Genomic DNA, 18802 nt, shown 5'->3' with positions numbered 1-18802 from the left:
TTCAGCTTCACTCCTCAACCTTGTTTCAGATGGAAACATTGTACTAAATTCCAGAAAGAGAACATCTGGTGATGAAGGTTATTTTCCACACTCAGGAGCAGGACCAGCACCTGCCCCTGCAAGACTCCTGGAAGAGCAGATTCTGGAGAGAAATAAAGGACTAACTTCAGCTCAGTCTTGAATTTGGGAATATTCCTTTTATTAATAAAACAAGATTAAACCTACAGTGCTATGGATCTTGCTAATTAGAAAAGGGGAGCAAAGGAAAACACACACACACACACACACACAGACAGAAAACAAACCAAAAAACCCAAATAGTTACTGAAGAAATCGTTGCAGAATCAGTGCTCCAGGTTGGATTGGTGAGACTTTCATCACCAACCCTGCAGCATCGGAGTCCTGCAGAGGCTGTTGCAGAGGCTGCAGGCCATTCTCAGGCACAGGCTTTGGTTTAGCTCTGGGAATGCAGCATGTCCCCATTAGCTGGACAGAAAACCAAGGCTTGAAAGAGGGGACTGCCTTGTTCTGCAATGCTTCTTGGCTGCTTCCAAGTGAACCTGGCCTTTTCCCTTACTTATGTCAGGGTCTAGTGGAGACCCTGAGCCAACCCAGCATCAGGAAGCTCGTGCTACCCGCCCCCCTGCCGCACGACCCCACCCCAAGCAGGGGACATGCCCACTGCCTTGGAAGTCGAGAGGGGGACAAGAATGACATGGCGCTATATGCCAAATTGGCTTTTATTAGGTTAAGTGTTTCTCCAAGTCACTTACACTGACTGAGCTTTTAGTTTCTTCTTCTGTAAAATGGAGCTATTAATACCGCTTTCAAATACATTTTGCAGGTGTTAAATGAGACGTGCTGCAGGTAGCATCTGGCCCAGGCTGATGCTGCAGTTTTGAGAATGTGGGTTGCCACCCATTAGTGGAAAGGAAAATCAATCCAGTCAGTGATGGTTCGAATTGACTTGTTGTTGATTCTAAATGATTTACTGGAGGTTTGTATTTAAATCTTCTGAGTCATATTTGATGTTAACTTTGTTATAGTTTTTCTTTATCATACATAGTGAGGGTACGCTTTTCACGACACTTTTGTTTCTGTTGTATCTCAGACACAAATGTATTTCTTACTTGGGGTTGTAGACCCAAAAAATGGAAAAATATTGTATTAGGTGGACAATAAATATCTGTCTCTTTCCTCCTTCCTTCTTTGTCCTTTCATCTGTCCCTTAGAAAGTCAGGGCGACCACCTCTGTCCCTCTGGCATCAGTGTTAATGGTGGATACAGTGAAACGGAGGGAGGAGTCATCTTCGTTGGGTCAGGGTGTAGATCACTACCTTAGCATGTGGCGTGGCTGCTTCTCAGCTCTATGGAAGGGAAGTGGTGGGCCAGCACACCACATGTACTCAACCAGCCCCTGAAGGGCCAGTGGGACCACAGGAGGCCCCAGAGCGAGGAACTGGGAGTGCTAGTGGACTGCTCATGGATAAAGAAGAGGGACTGGGGTACCCGCCTTACTTACTTTCTTGCCATAATGTTCTATCATGCAGGTAGTTAGAAAAGAGTCTAAAACTCAGAAGACATCAGGAAGTAGTGCTGTGTGAGTGTGTGTGTGTGTGTGTGTGTGTGTGTGTGTGTGTGTGTGTGAGAGAGAGAGAGAGAGAGAGAGAGAGACATGTGAGAGGTGTGAGTGTATGAAGGAGGCCAGGGAATTCTTAGCTAGGACTGCATGGGGAATTGTCAACTAGTGCTGCATCACCTGTCTTAATATTTGAAGAAAAAGCGAATATGAGTGACCTGAACAGACCAAAATGGGAATGAATGGCTGGGTGATAGCCTGAGATGAAGGGTCACTGGGCTGCAGGGACAAGAGCCCATCTAATTAACTGAAGACCCTCTGTTGCCAACACTGTCAGAAATAGTGACTGCCCCGGGTGGTGGCTTCAGTCCCTCCCCCACCCCAGCCCTGCACAGCTGGGGACGCAGGCCCAGCTGTCACAGCACACTGGCCCTCATTCCACTGAACAATGACCTTGACTCCTGGGAGCAGGGGCCACAAAGATTTAATACATGTCCCACCCTCCTCTTGGTGGGCCGGCAGCCGTCCAGCACGGACATACTGCAGGAGCTGCCACTCCCTCCTCTTCACTTCCCGGGAAGTCATCCCTCTCCCGGTGGTACGGTGGAGTCAGTTGGGCTTGGAGCCATGAACAGACCATGGTCATTTAGGCAGAAGCTCCCTCCCTGCTCCTCCGCTGCTGGTCCATGGTGCAACTTCCCAGGCCTTACTCCTGAGAACTAGGACCATCTATCTGGCCTGAGATGCTGGAAGGGAAGCCTGCTTTCCAGAGAATGCAGCTGGTGCCTGACTTTGGCCAGCTCCCCTGGGCTGGGCTGCCAGGCAAGACATCATCCAGGTGAGCAGCTAAGCAGCTGCTTCTGTAGCCCCTTGCTCGCAGCTCAGGGCAAGCTGTGTTTTACGACTGCTGTGGAAACCTAGCACCTTGAAGATGGTGGCAGGAGACCTGCTAAGATGTTCCTCTCCCCTCCAGGGCGATGCTTTTCAGGCGCTTGGGGTTTCTCCCTTCTACCAGAAGCCTGGGGGAAGCAGGATGTCTGGACAGATGGGGAAATACATATCTCGCTTTCCTTTTCCTTTTATTCTGTTTTTTTCTTTTGGCAGTTGGAGTTCAAAAGAAATAAACTGATGTTTATCTGAAGACAAAAGATCTTACCCAATAAATTTTCATTGCAAAGGCATTCTTAGAAATATTTTGGGAAGAAACTTGCTAAACTGTGATGAACTTACATTAAGCATTTAAAAAATGGTCTGAATAAGTTAGAGTCACATCTTACAACTTGCATTTTCCTTTTCTCATCCCATCAGAGTATATGTTAGCTAAACTAGCAATTGACTTAGACTTTGAGATGGGAGTTAAGCTAAAACCAAACTTCGCTTTCGGGGCTGCAGGTGACACACTGATATTATGACTACTTTCTGACACCCCATTGTCAAAATTCCTTCAGTTTAAACATTCAACTCCACTTTTATCTTTAAAAATTAATCTGGCCGGGCGCGGTGGCTCACACCTGTAATCCCAGCACTTTGGGAGGCCAAGGCGGGCAGATCATGAGGTCAGGAGATGGAGACCATCCTGGCTAACACGGTGAAACCCTGTCTCTACTAAAAATACAAAAAACTAGCCAGGCACCATGGCGAGCGCCTGTAGTCCCAGCTACTTGGGAAGTTGAGGCAGGAGAACGGAGTGAACCTGGGAGGCGGAGCTTGTGGTGAGCCAAGATCTCACCACTGCACTCCAGCCTGGGCGACAGAGTGAGGCTCCATCTCAAAAAAAAAAAAAAATCTTAATTTTTTTGTATGGCACCCACGAACACTTCATTGTGAATTCATCCATTCCAAAAATATGAATGGAGTGGTGTTAAGCCTTGTAATTCCAGCAACCTCCCTCTTTAGCAGTGTGATGAAAACATTAGGACATGGGCTTACAGTCTTGGTGGTACATCAGAACCACCTAGAAAGCCACCTAAAATTCCCAATGTTTAGGTAATCTTACCTCTGGATATTGTCCTAAATAATTTTTTTTTGAGATGGAGTTTTGCACATGTCGCCCAGGCTGGAGCACAATGTCACTATCTCGGCCCACTGCAACCTCTGCTTCCCAGGTTCTAGTGATTCTCCTGCCTCAGCCTCCCGAGTAGCTGGGGTTATAGGCACCCACCACCACGCCTGGCTAATTTTCGTAGTTTTGGTAGAGACGGGGTTTCACCACCATTGGTCAGGCTGGTCTCAAACTCCTGAACTCAGGTGATCTGCCTGCCTTGGCCTCCCAAAGTGCTGGGATTACAGGCGTGAGCCACTGTGCTCAGCCTGCCCTAAATAATTGAAAGCAGGGACTTGAACAAATATTTGTACACCCATGTTCATAGCAGCATTATTTACAATGAACAAAAGGTGAATACGACTCAGGTGTCCATAGATCAATGAATGGATAAACAAAACGTGCTCTGTCCATACGATCAAAAGTTAGTCAACCTTAAAAAGGAAGGAAATGCTGACACATCCTACAACATGGATGATCCTTGAGGACATGGTGCTAAATGAAATAAACCAGTCACAAAGAGACAAATACTGTGTGATTTTACTCATGAGCTACCTAAAGCAATCAAATCTACAGAGACAGAAGGTATAATGGAGGCTGCCAGGGTCTAGGGGGAGAGGAAGATCAGCATTTGTGGTTTAATGGGTATAGACTGTCCAATGGGTATAGAGTTTAGTTTTGCAAGATAAAAATTGTTCCAGAGACGGATTGTGCTGACAGTTTCACAACAATATGAACGCACTTAAAGTCACTGAACTGTGCACCTAAAAATAGTTAAAATGGCAAATTTTATGTTATGTTTATTTTACCACAATTTTTGAAAACCTAATGTTTAGTCCCTACCCCAGATTAATTGGATTCCTGGAAACAGATCCCAGGTACCAGGCTCCGCTGTACAGCCCAGATGGGGAGCTAGTGCCTCAGGTGATTTCACAGCCATGAGAGGTCAGCGGGTTTCCATTGGGGCTTCAGTGGAGTTGAGGAGGCTTGCCTTGAAGAAACTGATATGCTGCAAATAAGTAAAACAGAGAAATTCCGACCGGTTCTCCAGATTACTTGTGGAAGTATTAATGTCTCCTTTGGGAATCCACTTCTGAATTTACATGGATATTCACCCTCAGTTACCCATGGTCACTTGATTTAATGAATGTGTGTTGAGAACCATGATGTTCCCACAAATATCCCTGTCTGCATCCTAGTCAGGGAGATAGAGTTTAATATCTATGCAAAATGTACACAGTACACCAAAAGGTGGTAACGTTAATGAAAAACATTGAGGAAGTTAAAGGGAATTAAGAATGGGAAGATAGGGTGGTAGAATGAGGCGGTTATTTGGAGGTTATTATTTTTAAAGGGTCTATTTTGACTGGATACTGTGAGGCTAAAGACAAGAGGTTTTCATTACATAAGGACTGTACTCTAGTGAATACATTTGTTTCTCACGGGAGTAGAGATTAGCAATTCTGAAACAACTTTACCTGTGTACTAGAATTAAACAGATCAGCAAATAAATGATAGATGATGAGACCCAGGATTCTCACCCACAGAGAAAGAAGTTACAAGTAAGCAAGAGGGGAAAAAAATGCTAGAATAGACTCTATTCTTCTGGTTTGTAGTTGGAGATATCAATATGAATTCTATTTATTTTAATGTGTGCACAAAGGAATATGCAGAAATAAACACATATGTATGTTTACACATGGGTTAATACACATACACTTTTTTTTTTCTATTTCTGCCTGCTGAGAGGACCTAGAAACTGTGACATCCTAGTAGCAATAAGCACACACACCAGCACCTAGAATTTGGTGTCTAAAATCATTCTCCAATAAAAAGAACCAGGACTCCACAGACAATGTCTGATGCTAGGGCTGGGGAAGGGAAAACAGAAGGTGAGCTTGGAGCCTCTTATTGTGCCAGAAAGTGAGAAAGTGATTTAAAAACAATTGGAGGTTGGAGGTGGTCATAAGAGTATTTCAAAAGGAACAAAACTGAAGGAGCTACCAATGGTCATAGCTGCAACAACTTTAGCAAGAGCTGACGAGTTGATGGGTGCAGCACAGCAACATGGCACAAGTATACATATGTAACAAACCTGCACGTTATGCACATGTACCCTAGAACTTAAAGTATAATAATAAAAAAAAAAGAAATGACTATTGTATTTGATTGTAACCTAAAGAATAAAATAAATAGCCATGAGTTCATGTTGATATAAATAAATGACTACATAAATAAGATAGGAGAGAAGAAACACATTTTTCCTGTTGAATGATTCCAATTAATAAATGCAAGAGGACTGAGAGAAATGGAAATCACCGTGAGAATCCCACAGCAATAACTGCTGCAGGCAAGACCCACTGATAAATGCTTGATATTTCCATAGTCTCAAAGCATTTACCCCCAAATATTTCCTAATTACTGTGGTAGTTTAAAACTATTTCCACAAATACTTTAGCATTCTTCTTTCCTGGAACTGAAACTTAGTTGCCCTCTCCTGAGCAACAAAGCATGGTATGGGAAAAATAGTGACTTTTCAGTGGAGAAAACTGACTGACACCACCTTAACCAAGTTATGAGGGTGAACAGGCAAACAAGTGAAGGGGTGAACATGATATTAACATCACAGATGGTTGATATCACTCCCCTCCTCATCTGTGACGAAATGAGGCAGACACAGCCCCCCTATGGAATTCTCCCTCAAGATTCACAACTTCTGTGGCACCAGGAGAAAACAACAGACAACCCCAATATGAGGGAAATTCTACAAAATACTTGATGAGTATTATTCAAAAGTATCAAGGTCATAACAAACCCTGAGGGACTGTCACCAATTCCAAGTGACTAAAGAGACATGACGACTAAATATGGTGTAATATTCTGGATGGGAACCTGGAAGAGGAAAAGGCCAGAGTGAAAATCTGGTGAAATCTGAATAGTCTGTAGTTTAGTGAATTGTGTTGTACCAATGATGAGTGCACCATGGTTTTCTGAGATATTGACATTAGAGGGAGCCTGGGGAAGGACCAGAAATTCTCGGCACTACCTTGTAACACTTTTGTAAATTTGAAATTATTTCAAAACAAAAAAGCTACCTAAAAAGAGAAGGAACCACTGGCCTTACAGAGGTTTTGACAAGTAATAAAAAGTAATTGCTTGCATGTAGCCGGACTTTCGCACGAGAAAGCCCGAAGACTGGTTCCAGATGCTCCTCTGTGAGACCAGGCCGGCCTGACCCCTTCTCTGTGGCTCCGTGACAAAGGCTGACAACTGTCCCTCTGGTGATGGATGAGAGAAAATGAGGGCAGAGGGACAAGTTTCTTTCCACCACAAAGCTGAATCAGGGCTGGACCACGGCCCCCTCCACAGTAGTGAGTTTCAGTAGGACAAATGTGATCTGTAGACATTTTCTTGGCTGGAAAAGAATCAGGTCCGACTGGAGGCATCTGTCAACTTGAGCTGGATACAGATCAAAACGGGATGGTTGTGGACTCCTGAAACTGCTGTTGGGGTCTTCAGTTTAGTCTTGGTGTCTTCAGGTTTTTTTCCTTCTGATTTCATCTTCACATCTCAGGCCAAGCAATCCAACCCCAGCAAGTAGCAGATGCACCCTGCTGGCTAGTAGAGAGACGCCCTTACTCATCAAGACAAAAACCAAACTGCAGGAGAGGACGGCTGCCATCTTGACATAAGCATTGTTTTAAGTTTGACCATCTGTTTCATCTACATGAATTTCATGTAGAAATAACCTTGTAGAAGTCTACAGGGGCACAGGAGGGCAGTCTGGGTTGGGAAGGGAAGAGATAGCTCTGATGACCTGAAAAAAGATCCATTGGTAGGCCGGGCGCGGTGGATCACATCTGTAATCCCAACACTTTTGGAGGTCGAGGCAGGTGGATCCCAAGGTCAGGAGATTGAGACCATCTTGGCTAACATGGTGAAACCCCGTCTCTACCAAAAATACAAAAAATTAACTGGGTGTGGTGGCACCCGCCTGTAGTCCCAGCTACTCAGGATGCTGAGGCAGCAGAATAGCTTGAACCCAGGAGGCAGAGGTCACAGTGAGCCAAGATCGCGCCGCTGCACTCCAGCCTGAGCAACAGAGCCAGACTCTGTCTCAAAAAAGAAAAAAAAAAAATTCAGTGGTGATTCTAGGATTTATCTAGATTCCCTCCAGTCCCTCTTTCCTCTTCCTCCCAAAAGAATACGGAATGAATAGTTGTATGAGTTGAGCCCATACAAAGTGTAAACAGTCATTGACATCATATCTGTAATGGAAAAGCTGCAGGAACACAGGAGACCTGGCTCTGGTTTGAGCTTTACTGCAAACTGTGTCTCTGGATAAAGACCTCGACTTTTCTAGGTCTCATTTTCTCACCTATTAGCCAGTGGGGTTGAACAATGGTAACTTCTGGGGCTTTTCTCCTGGTATCTCAGGTATAATTTTAGGAACCAATGATAGGACTCAGTGAAGTTTTAAGTAGAAAATTAATGAGTATTACAGACTCCATCTAGCCCATGGTATCTCAACTTGTTCACACACACTGCACAGTATGCACAAAAATAGAGGTGAGTTAATGCAAGTACTCTCTTTAGAATTTCTCAGTAAGCCCAAGATGAAAGTTGGCAGAACATTTATAAAATCTTTCCATATGATGCCAAGAGCCCTCCCTCCCTCCTTTCCTTCCTACCTTCCTACCTTCCTTCCTTCCTTTTTTCCTCCCTCCCTCCCTCCCTCCTTCCCTTCCTTCCTTCCTTCCTTTCTTCCTTCTTTCTTTCCTTCCTTTCTTCCTTCCCTCCTTTTCTTTGTTTGTCTCTCCTTCCTTCCTCCCTCCCTCCCTCCCTCCCTTCCTTCCTTCCTTCTTCCTTCCTTCCTCCCTCTCTTTCTCTTTCTTTCTCTCTTCCTTTTCTGAGATGCAGTCTTGCTCTGTTGCCCAGGCTGGAGGGCAGTAGCTCAATCTTACCTCACTGCAACCTCTGCCTCCTGAGTTCAAACAATTCTGTTGCCCTAGCCTCCCAAGTAGCTAGGATTACAGGCTTGCCTCACCATGTCCCACTAATTTTTGTATTTTTAGTAGAAACAAGGTTTCTACTAAAAATTGGCCCAGGCTGGTCTCGATCTCCTGGCTTCATGTGATCTACTTGCCTCCATCTCCCAAAGTGCTGGGATTACAGGTGTCCATCGTGCCCAGCCAGTCTTGCCTTTCATAACAAGGAAATATATGTGGGGGGTGTGTGTGTGCGTGAATGTGTTAATCAAGTAGGTCAGTTTATTGCTCTCTGACAACCTCCTAGAACTGACTCTTACATAAGCAATGTTGAATCCTCTGGGTTCAAAGAACATAACTCTAAATCTGAATGATTAATTTTGGTCTCCTTTCTTTTCTAAGACAAGAGACAGCCCTCTAATTATAGCATACCACAATAAGAAAATCAGCCTAATTAATTTAGTTGAAAATTAATTACTTTTCTTTACCCAGGACAGCTAATGAAAGGCTTTGCTCTCTAAAGACCACCCTTCCCAGCCTGACTGAGGACTCTAGAGACAGGATGAGGAGGCACACCGCGCTGGGCCAGGCTGCCACCCCAGTACCATATGGGCTAGAATGACTTATGGGGTAAAGAGAGATGAAGCACAGGAGCCCATCACAGAATGCATGACTGGGTCCTGCTGGGCCGTTGAGCAATAGTGTGCTTGCTGTGTGTGCAAAGCGGCAAGGCAAGAGGAAGCTTGGCTGAAATCAGCACAAAATGCAAAAACACTTCCTTAGTGACCTGGCTTACCCTCATCAACATGTGAATTCTTAGTGTTAGCGAAGGGTTCCAGGGTGCTCTCAAACATCAAACACTGCACAGATACCAAACCCACACTTTGACAAATGTTAAGGAGAAACAAACAAAAACCACTTGCTCATAAAACACAGATGGATTGAAAAGACTAAGAGGAAAATAATCTGGGCAAAATAAAATTGGAGTTAGTAAACACAGCACATGCAAAAACTGTTTGAGACACTGGAAACAAAAATGCTAGGGTCAGATCACCCAGCCCTGTTGTTAAACCTCTTATCTCCACCACGAACAGCCAATGGCAGTGCAAATTCCACATAAGGTAGCGTGCATTGCCTATTCGATAAAGGAAAGCCCAGGACGTGGGCCACTGTGGGGCAGGAAGACCCTTGAGAAGCACAGTGCATGCACACAAGGTACTTCCGGTATGCAAGGGACAGCTGTTTCCAGCTCACCATGCCTGCAACTCATTTGTGTCCACTGTATTCCTAGCAGCCTATGGCCTTTATAACTAGACCAGAGGAAGGTCTAATAAACTTCAGTCTGAAAAGAGAGTCATATAAAACAATTGTGAGAATTGCTAGATTTGGAGATCATTCTTCAAATATATCTCTTTCAAAATATTTGTGGTATTCTTAAGCATTGTGCAATGTTTTAACATTTGAGTCTCAACTTTACAACTCACTTATTGGGAGGTCCTTGCATTTACCAATATTTTAGCCATTATGAAAATAGCATCTGGAGGGCATTTTCCTTAATATCCTTCAAGATATTTGCTATTTTATCAATTATTTACTCAGAGTAATTACACCAAGAAATCACTGCCCTTCATCATTTTAATCCTAAATAATAACAAATGCATGGATTCACTTTGGAAGAATGTCTCAAATTTCATAGTGAAAAAACTCCAAACATACAGTCAGTAGGAATGCTAATATTTACCCTCAGCAAACCATTTGACATTCCAGATTAACTAAAATAATAAGGTGGCTTAAATTTGTAAATAATTTGATTATTTTGTGACTCTTAGGTATCAAAATTGATGTACATTTTCTCATCAGTAGTCTGAGAGCTATTTTGAAAATGAGTTCCATACAACTCACTGTACTTGCTATACACAACTCTACTTGCTACAAACTGCCCTCGATTACCACTTGTTCTATAATCCAAACTGCTCTGTCACCATCTGTCAGCAATGAGGTGGCTTGTTGAGGTTAGAGAGCAGCAGGAGGCAGGACGGTGCTTAAGATAATCTGAACCGGCCGGGCGCGGTGGCCCACGCCTGTAATCCCAGCACTTTGTAAGGCCGAGGTGGGTGGATCACTTGAGGTCAGGAGTTCAAGACCAGCCTGCCAAACGTGGTAAAACCCTGTCTTTACAAAAATACAAAAATTAGCCAGGTGTGGTGGCGCTGTAATCCCAGCTACTTGGGAGATACTTGGGAGACTGAGGCAGGAGAATCGCTTCAACCCGGCAGGCAGAGGTTGCAGTGAGCCGAGGTTTTGCCATTGCACTGGGCAACAGAGCGAGACTCTGTCTCAAAAAGAAAAAAAAAAAGAAAGATAATCAGAACCTCCAACCCCACACCCAAAACACATTATTTTATTTCTAGTCTTCCTAATAAGTCTCAGATATTTGTCCTACTGTATGGTCTAAAATCATCTGTCTTCAAAGCCGCCCCACCTCCTTGGAAAAGAAATGTAACCAGAGACTGGGGTTTTGATTGAACTTGAGCTTGATCCTGAAGAATCCCATAAGAAAATGGATGCTACAATCCCATATTTAGGTTGATGTTGTTATCTGTTTGATCTCACTTTACAAATGCTACTTCCCACCATGCTCCTTCCTCCATTGTTTGACACATATTTCTTATACTTCAAGAGGCAGCTCAATATTCAGTTCTAGGAAAAATGGTCATGGTTCTACTATCTCATTCTAAGTTAGAATTTTTCTCATGTGCTTATATAAGGTGTGGTGCTTACCTCGATCTCAATACTTATCGTATCATTTTGGAAATGGCTATTTGTTGATTTTACCGACCAATTTCAGTGGAAGTCCAACGATACATCATTTATTTCCAGAACTTTATGCATAAATGGCACTGAGCGTGGACTGAAAGCCTTGTGAAGGCAGCCATGCTGAGCGCCTCACTCCTGCAATATCCCTACGCCTGGTCTGTCCCTTGTCGCTTGCCAGGCACTGAACACATTTTTATCCAATGAATTAATGAAGCTGCACTTAGTATAAAAAGCATAATGTACTTTATAATTGATGCTGGCATAATTACACAAATCTCTTGTAGGAAAAGATATCCTACAGCAGAGGTTGGCAAACTATAGCGCCATTGCCTGCTTTTGTATCCTCGCTAGCGAAGAACCGTTTGTGCATTTTCCAATGTTTTTTTTTTTTCAAAAAAATCTAAATGAGAATAGCATTTTATGATATGTGAGAATTACGTGGAATTCAAATGTAGTGTCAGTAAGTAAAGTTTTATTAGCACACAGAGTCTTGTTCATTCACTTGTGTACTGTTCATGGCTGCTCTCCCAGGGCAATGGCAACAACAACAGGGCTGAGCAGGTGTGGCCAACACCAGATGTGCGTTCTCCTTGCCTTGCACTCTGCTGCACTACAAATTGCAGGGACGGCCTTCCAGCGCTGCTTGCAATGCCATACTATGGCATTTTATTCATTTAATTTCAGTGCATCTTCTTACATCCGCCAAGAAAGGATGAGAAAAGCGGACTCCAAAAGTCACACTTTCAAGGCAGAGTGGAGTGTAGATCATTTTGTTACGAGATTAGAAGGCAAAGCATGTCTTTGCTATGCGATGATCTTATAGCTGTGCTAAAGAGTATAATACACATTGACGTCATCAGGCAGAGCACCCGGCATGGTATTCTCAACTGCAGGCAGGAAACCGATAAACTTTAAAATAGAATAATACCTTTTCCAGAAAGAACACTTGTGTGAAGAGTTGAGAACATTGAGAGGAGCCTCGAATATTAACTGAAAAGCAAGTAAAAAAGTATAAAACTATTGTAAGCAATTATAAAAGGCAAAATTATAAACTATTAGACGATGATGGAAGTTATCTGTATCAGCTTGGGGATGAGAAAGCTCTTTAAACAAGACTCAAGTTTTACAAACTCATAAAAAATTTAAAATTGTCTGCTTCATTACATGAAGAACTTAGATTGTTCAGAAAATACTAGAATATCATTATAAAAGAATGCAAATTAAAATTATACCTGTTAGACTGGCAAAAATTCAAAATTTCCTATCTCACTAATAGACCAAGACTGGGAAGAAACAGGTCCTCTTTTTCACTATTGATGGGAAAATAAATTGGTCTAGCCAAGTCACCTTACAAAGTGAATTTCAAGATGTTTTCCTACATTGTCAGTACCCGCCACTGCTCCAAGTTATGGGAGTGGGAAATCGCACTGAGACCTACTGAGCCAGGCTGGGCAGGGCCCGAGGGAGCCGCATGGGGGCTGCCCCCTGTCCTAAGCCCGCCTGCCCACCTGTCACACCGCTTCTGCCTCCTGGTTCCCACCAGTCCATCCACCTCTCTGGGACCACTGGGCAGTAGCCAAGGAGGAAGAATTCCGGCCATCCACTGAGTGCTGCTGGCCACACTGCGGGCAGTGCTGGCCCAGGAGGGTAGCCTACACTGGAGGTAGTGAGTGATGTGTTGACCAGGATACTGCATTCCCCTCACCTGCCCAGAGGGAGAACCTGAAAATCATGCCACTGTCCACTGGTTGCACAGGACTCCCGGCGCAGGCTCACGCCCCAGCAGATGGGCTGGCGTGGGAAGGAGGCTGCTTCTGAGGTCGGTGCAGCTCTGTGACTCTGGAAACTACTCTTGCTGCGGGGCTGGCTGCCCAGCAGGTCTGTGCTTTGCTGGTGGATGTTTCTCCTAGGAACCCCAGCTCTCCTGCTTCTGGAAGAGCCCTCTCAGTGACACTGATTGTGAATAGAGTCCTCGGAGTCAAGGTTCTGAGTCAAAGCTGTTCTATTGGTGAGGAAGTTTCAGAACTGTCAGGCAGAACTCTTCCAGGAGCCGTGCCAGTATTCTCAGGAGTCCCAGAAGCTCTGCCAGTGGCAGTGCCAGAGGGAGACTACTCTTTCTATACAGTGTCCCTGTGTGTCACCAACAGTGTTGGGAGCAAGTTCAGCAAAACCCAAGTGTTGGAGGGTTATGGAATCCTGCAGTCTGACCCACCTGTCAATGTCACAGTCATTGCTGTGGCCAGAAAGCCTTGCTGGCTCAACGTCACCTGGCAAGACCCCCAGTCCTGGAACTGGTATTTCTGTAGACTATGGTTTGAGCTTTGATACCTGGCTAAATAGTCAAAGATGTTCATAATGTGGATGGCCAAGGATCTCCAACATCACTGTGCCATTCACAACACCTGGAAAGGCATGAGGCACCAGACACAGCTTCAGGCCCGGGAGGAGCTGGGGCAAGGCTTGTGAAGTGAGTGGAGCCCAGAGATCAAGGGCACCCTTTGGGCAGACTCCAGGAGTCCTCCAGCTGAGACCACCTCCACACAAACACCTGCTAATAATAAAGATGATGATAATATTCTCCCCAGAGATTCTGCAAATGTAACAAGCTTCCTGGGTTAAAGAAGACATGGAAGTTGCAGGGTCTGAAAGAAGACAAGATCAGCCTGCAGCATGCACTGGCTGTGTTCTTTGGGGTGGCTGGTCCCAGAGAGACCTAGACCCACCCCATTACTTGTTCCTCTCATCTCCCATCAGTGTCCCCTAGCAGCCTTGAAATGGACACCACCCTCAGCCATGGCCAACCAGATGCCAGGGACCCATGGAGGCCTTATGACATCAGCAATAGAGACTACTTCTTCCCCATATAGCTGGCCAGGTGGCACTTGACAGGTTGGGTGTGTAAACCAGAAAAGTATCTGAGGCAGCTCCCTATCACTTTAAAAGTGTGTTTTGCCAATGTTAAGAACACGCCTCGAAGAAACAAACACGGAATCATAGAAAGACTTTGGTCTATGCCTTTTTCCAAAGATGCTTTTGAGGGTTTTTGAGTATTTAAATGAGACAATCAGGCTGGAGGGGGAAGAGGGAGGATATGGTCACATAACAGAATTCACATGTGACAAGAGAAAAGGAGCCGGCAGAGGAATAGTCCATGACATATTAATCTTGGGCTCAGTAAGTTAGCACTTTGCATAAGATAAGGTGAACACAGAGCAGCTACCTGTGGAGATGTTGAACCTTGACCTGTAGCTGTCTGCTTAGGAACAAGATGAAAGGAAGCTTCTTGCATGCCTCAGGTTTCTGCTCATGTTCTCCTTTTGGCACGGTGAACTGGGGTCCTGAGCTCTTATTTTCCTTTCACAGGTGTCAGACATGCTGCACCGTGTGGATGACGGAGTGCAAACAGACAGAAGTTGCCTCTCACTGCCCTGCCAGCTCATCTCAGAGGGTGGGGCCTTTGGTTTCACTGTTATGGAAGAGCCTGGCAGAATGTTCTAGACCAGATGAAAATTGGGCTGCTGCAGACATTCAGAAGGAAGAAGCGGTTGAGTTTTTAAACCTCCTTTCCCAAATGCCCTGCTCAGTTAGAGTGAGCTCAGGCCACCGTGAATCACGAGAGCCATATCAATGCTCTGGTGGACACTCAGGCGGGCAGAGCCAGGCAGCTGGGAGGGGGGCCTCTGTGTGAAGAAGAAGCTGCTGGCTGCCTACCCCCAACACTTCTGCACAAGCTGCACCACCGGGCAGGTGGGATGGATTTCCAGCCAACGCCTCCCTCAGTCACCTTGCTCCTGGTCCACTGTGCGGTTACATCTTCCAGCTCAAATTCTGAAACCTAAGTGCCTTTGCAATTCTGTGTTTCTGGGCCTGAGGATGGCTTTTACTTAAACCACCTAGACTAGGAAAGAACCTCTTTCTGCCTTTCTTCCCCACACTTAAGAAACAACTGGGGGAGTAGGGGAGTGAATAATACAGTATCTCAGGGTCTGATGGTTTTAAATGGGGAATTATAATTAGGTCTTCATTAGCATTTTGCTAAATGTAAATAATATTAGGCATTTGCTGAATACAGAAGCAAATGTATTGGCTTTGGGTTTCAGGACTTCAGGAGGAGAGAAGCAGAGGAAGGAGGGGAATGGGGGACAGGATCTTCATGGCCCCCTGTAATAGGGGAGGTGAGAGGGACCCCAGCCTCTGAAAACCAATGTCCTCTGTCTCCCACTTTCCCCAAAGGAGACCTGGCAGTAGGGAGGGCTTCAGCCAGCACTGAGATCAAAACTGTTGTACTTCAGCTTTGTTTTCAACTGAACCTGAGTAGCTAGGGAGGATATTCTAATATTAGGGAAAATGATGTGGAAAAATAAAAGAACCTGGCAAGAATGCATTTTGATTTGCCTTTTTAAAAGACCACCAATTTCCTTCATCTTTCTCTTGGGAAGGTGGACGATCCAGTAGTCACTGTGTCAGTATAGAAATAACTTTGTGGGGGAAGCACAGGAACCTTGTTTAGCCCAAAAGCAAGTCAAGTGAAAAAGGAGGAGGAGAAAAAATAATTTTCCCTGTTAGAGAAAAGATTCTAGTTTCATTCTGTAATTATAGTCCGCCTCTTCTCTAGGGGAAAAGCAATTGTGAACTCCCCAAGGTGGTTATGAAGGAAGAGAGTACGATTCCCTGTCCTACTGCTGAGAAGTCTCCCCCGCTCTACCAGGCAAGGTCCTAGAAATTCCCCACCCTGAAAGCTGTGAGCCCTCTGCTGTCAAAGGAGAAGTTCATTAAAAAATAAAAAAGGCCCTTACCACTATGCCTTCACCTTTTTGTTTAGGTCTTCGACTTGGATTCAGCCCAGCTAGAATGAAGCACCCATTAACTGTCCAGCCATGACACAGTGACTAACCACTTCAACTGAGTTTTCTGTCCAGGATTTGAAGATGCAGTGATATTACTGGGTACCTGGACAGTTAACCCTCAGGTATTGGGGTATCCCAGAGTGGAGATGTGATTAAAATCAGTCGTGTAACCACAGACCCAAAATTTCCCAGACCACAGAAACTTCGGAGTACTCTACCTTTTTAGAAAACCAACTACCACCACCAGACGGTGTAAAAGGATAAAAATGACCCAGTCTTATTTACTGTTTGCCAGGTTCAAGCTGTTACAATCTTCTGCAAGTAGAGATTTTCATCGCGGGGTTTGTCTGTGCATTTTACACTCTGCTGCTGCTTGAGGCAACTTATCTTAAGTTAACAAAATTCAAGCAAGCATGAGCTGATTTTTTAAAGCTAAATGAAAAATAAAGATTGGCTGGGTGAGGTGGCTCACACCTGTCATCCCAGCACTTTGGGAGGCTGACGTGGGAGGATCACTTGAGGACAGGAGTTCAAAACTAGCCCGACTGATATAGCGAGATCTGATCTCTACAAAAAGAAAAATGCTTACAAATTAGCTGGGCATGGTAGTGTGCACTTGTAATCCCAGTTACTCTGGAGGCTGAGATGGGAGAATCAGTTGAGCCCAGGAGTTCAAGGCTACAGTGAGCCATGATTATGCCCTTACATTCCAACCTGGGCAACAGAGTGAGACCTTGTCTCAAAAAAATAAATAAGTAAATAAATACATAAATAAACATAAGCTCCCTGTTTCTAAACTCCTAAGAGATTGTTTTCTTTACTCATCTGCATTAAGAAAACTGAAGGAATTTGCTTTGAGGGTTACAAAATCTTTAGAAACTATTGGTCTCCATTTATAAAGATGAGGAGATAATCATATTATTTAGGTCCCTGGAACCAGATGTTTAATACTCTTCCCAAAACTACAGGTGAGAACTTGTTAGGGTAATTGTGGGTTTAATATAAGCTGATATCAAAGAGATGTAGCTGTTATACATTAGCAAACATTCATGACAATAACAACACAGCAATGCAGCTAACATGTATTAGACTTTTACCCAGTGCCTCTCCCATAGCTAAGCACTTCATAGTGTGGGGAGAAGTGATTGGCTATGGTTTTATGATGCCTAAGGCTCTCCTCTATGGGCCCACCCCATCCTACAAACTTTCAGCTTAGTAAGATTGGCATAGATGGTATTCAGCTTTCCTTCATCCTTATAACCTGGCAGTAGTGTATTCCCACCCCCATCGTGGGGATGATCAGTGCATAAGCCAAGATAAAACATGAGAAGAGCATGAAAATATTGAAACAGACAAGCTGACACTTTTACATGAGCCTAATTTAATGCTCCAAATTATCCTCTAAAATCAGTACTGCTGTTATCCTCACTGGCAGTGAAACATTAGGCATTGACTCCCTCCTATGGCTCATGTTAGCACTTCTCAGTGCTGGCTCCTTTTCCTGGCATTCAGCACAGGACTTTCTTTTCTTTTCTTTTTTAATTTTTGAGGTGGAATTTCACTCTTCTCACTCAGGCTGGAGTACTATAGTGCTATCTGAGCTCACTGCAGCCTCTGCCTCCCGGGTTCAAGCAACTCTCCTGCGTCAGCCTCCTGAGTAGCTAGGATTACAGGCGCCTGCCACCACACCTGGCTAATTTTTTATATTTTTAGTAGAAACAGGGTTTCACCATGGTAACCAGGCTGGTCTCAAACTCTGACCGCAAATGATCCACCCTCCTCAGCCTCCCAAAATGTTGGAATTACAGGCATGAGCCACTGTGCCTGGCCAGGACTTTCCTAAAGCAGCACCTTCAGTGTATGTGAGATTCTTCAAATGTTCCAGAGCCTCTGCATCTGTTCTCCCCACTAGAGCAGTCCCACTTTCCCCTCAAGCCATGTCAGTAATTACATAGAACAATAGAAGTCACACAACTCCAAGACCTCCAGCATGTGAGATAAGATGCTTCAGATCAATGTTTAAGATGGTGCTTTTTCTCCAGCAATAAATTTGAGTCATTGCACATTATGAAAATATTACACTGTCTCCATCTTATTTGTTAAGAACAAAATAACCCTTCTTTTAAAGTCGTCCTCAAAATTAGGTCTGCCACTTCCATTAAGAGTATAATCTTGGTATTTTATTGCCTTTTAAAGTTGCTTGTTATTTTAACTCCACCATTTTACAATTCAAAGTTGCTACTATAAAACCAAAGGTTATCATAGGAGAGGCTTTGTGAAAGCCTCTGAAGGAGCCTGACTCCTGGTTCCCTCCCTATCAGGGGAAACACCAAACCTGAAAGGACACTGTGAGAATCCCTTAAGGTAACAGGTTCTGTCTTCAACCTGCTTGCGTAGGGCTGGTGACTTTGGCAACCAGGCCCTCATAGGAGGGAAACATAAAAAAGGGAGCTTTGACATTTTCCTCCTGGTACTCGGCACATCTGCCCTGGGACACAGTGCCTGTGGGACTCTGGACCCCAGCACCAGA

General features: G+C 44.4%; 1 pseudogene; it reads left to right on the top strand.

Moving 5' to 3' along the window:
* Positions 1–14292, top strand: part of LOC112607763 — a 32573-nt pseudogene extending 18281 nt beyond the window's left edge.
* Positions 14293–18802: the final 4510 nt, after the last annotated feature.

This window comes from Theropithecus gelada, chromosome 15, assembly GCF_003255815.1.
Source record: "Theropithecus gelada isolate Dixy chromosome 15, Tgel_1.0, whole genome shotgun sequence".
Classification (NCBI taxonomy): domain Eukaryota; kingdom Metazoa; phylum Chordata; class Mammalia; order Primates; family Cercopithecidae; genus Theropithecus; species Theropithecus gelada.
This window is presented reverse-complemented; position numbering and strand designations above follow the sequence as displayed.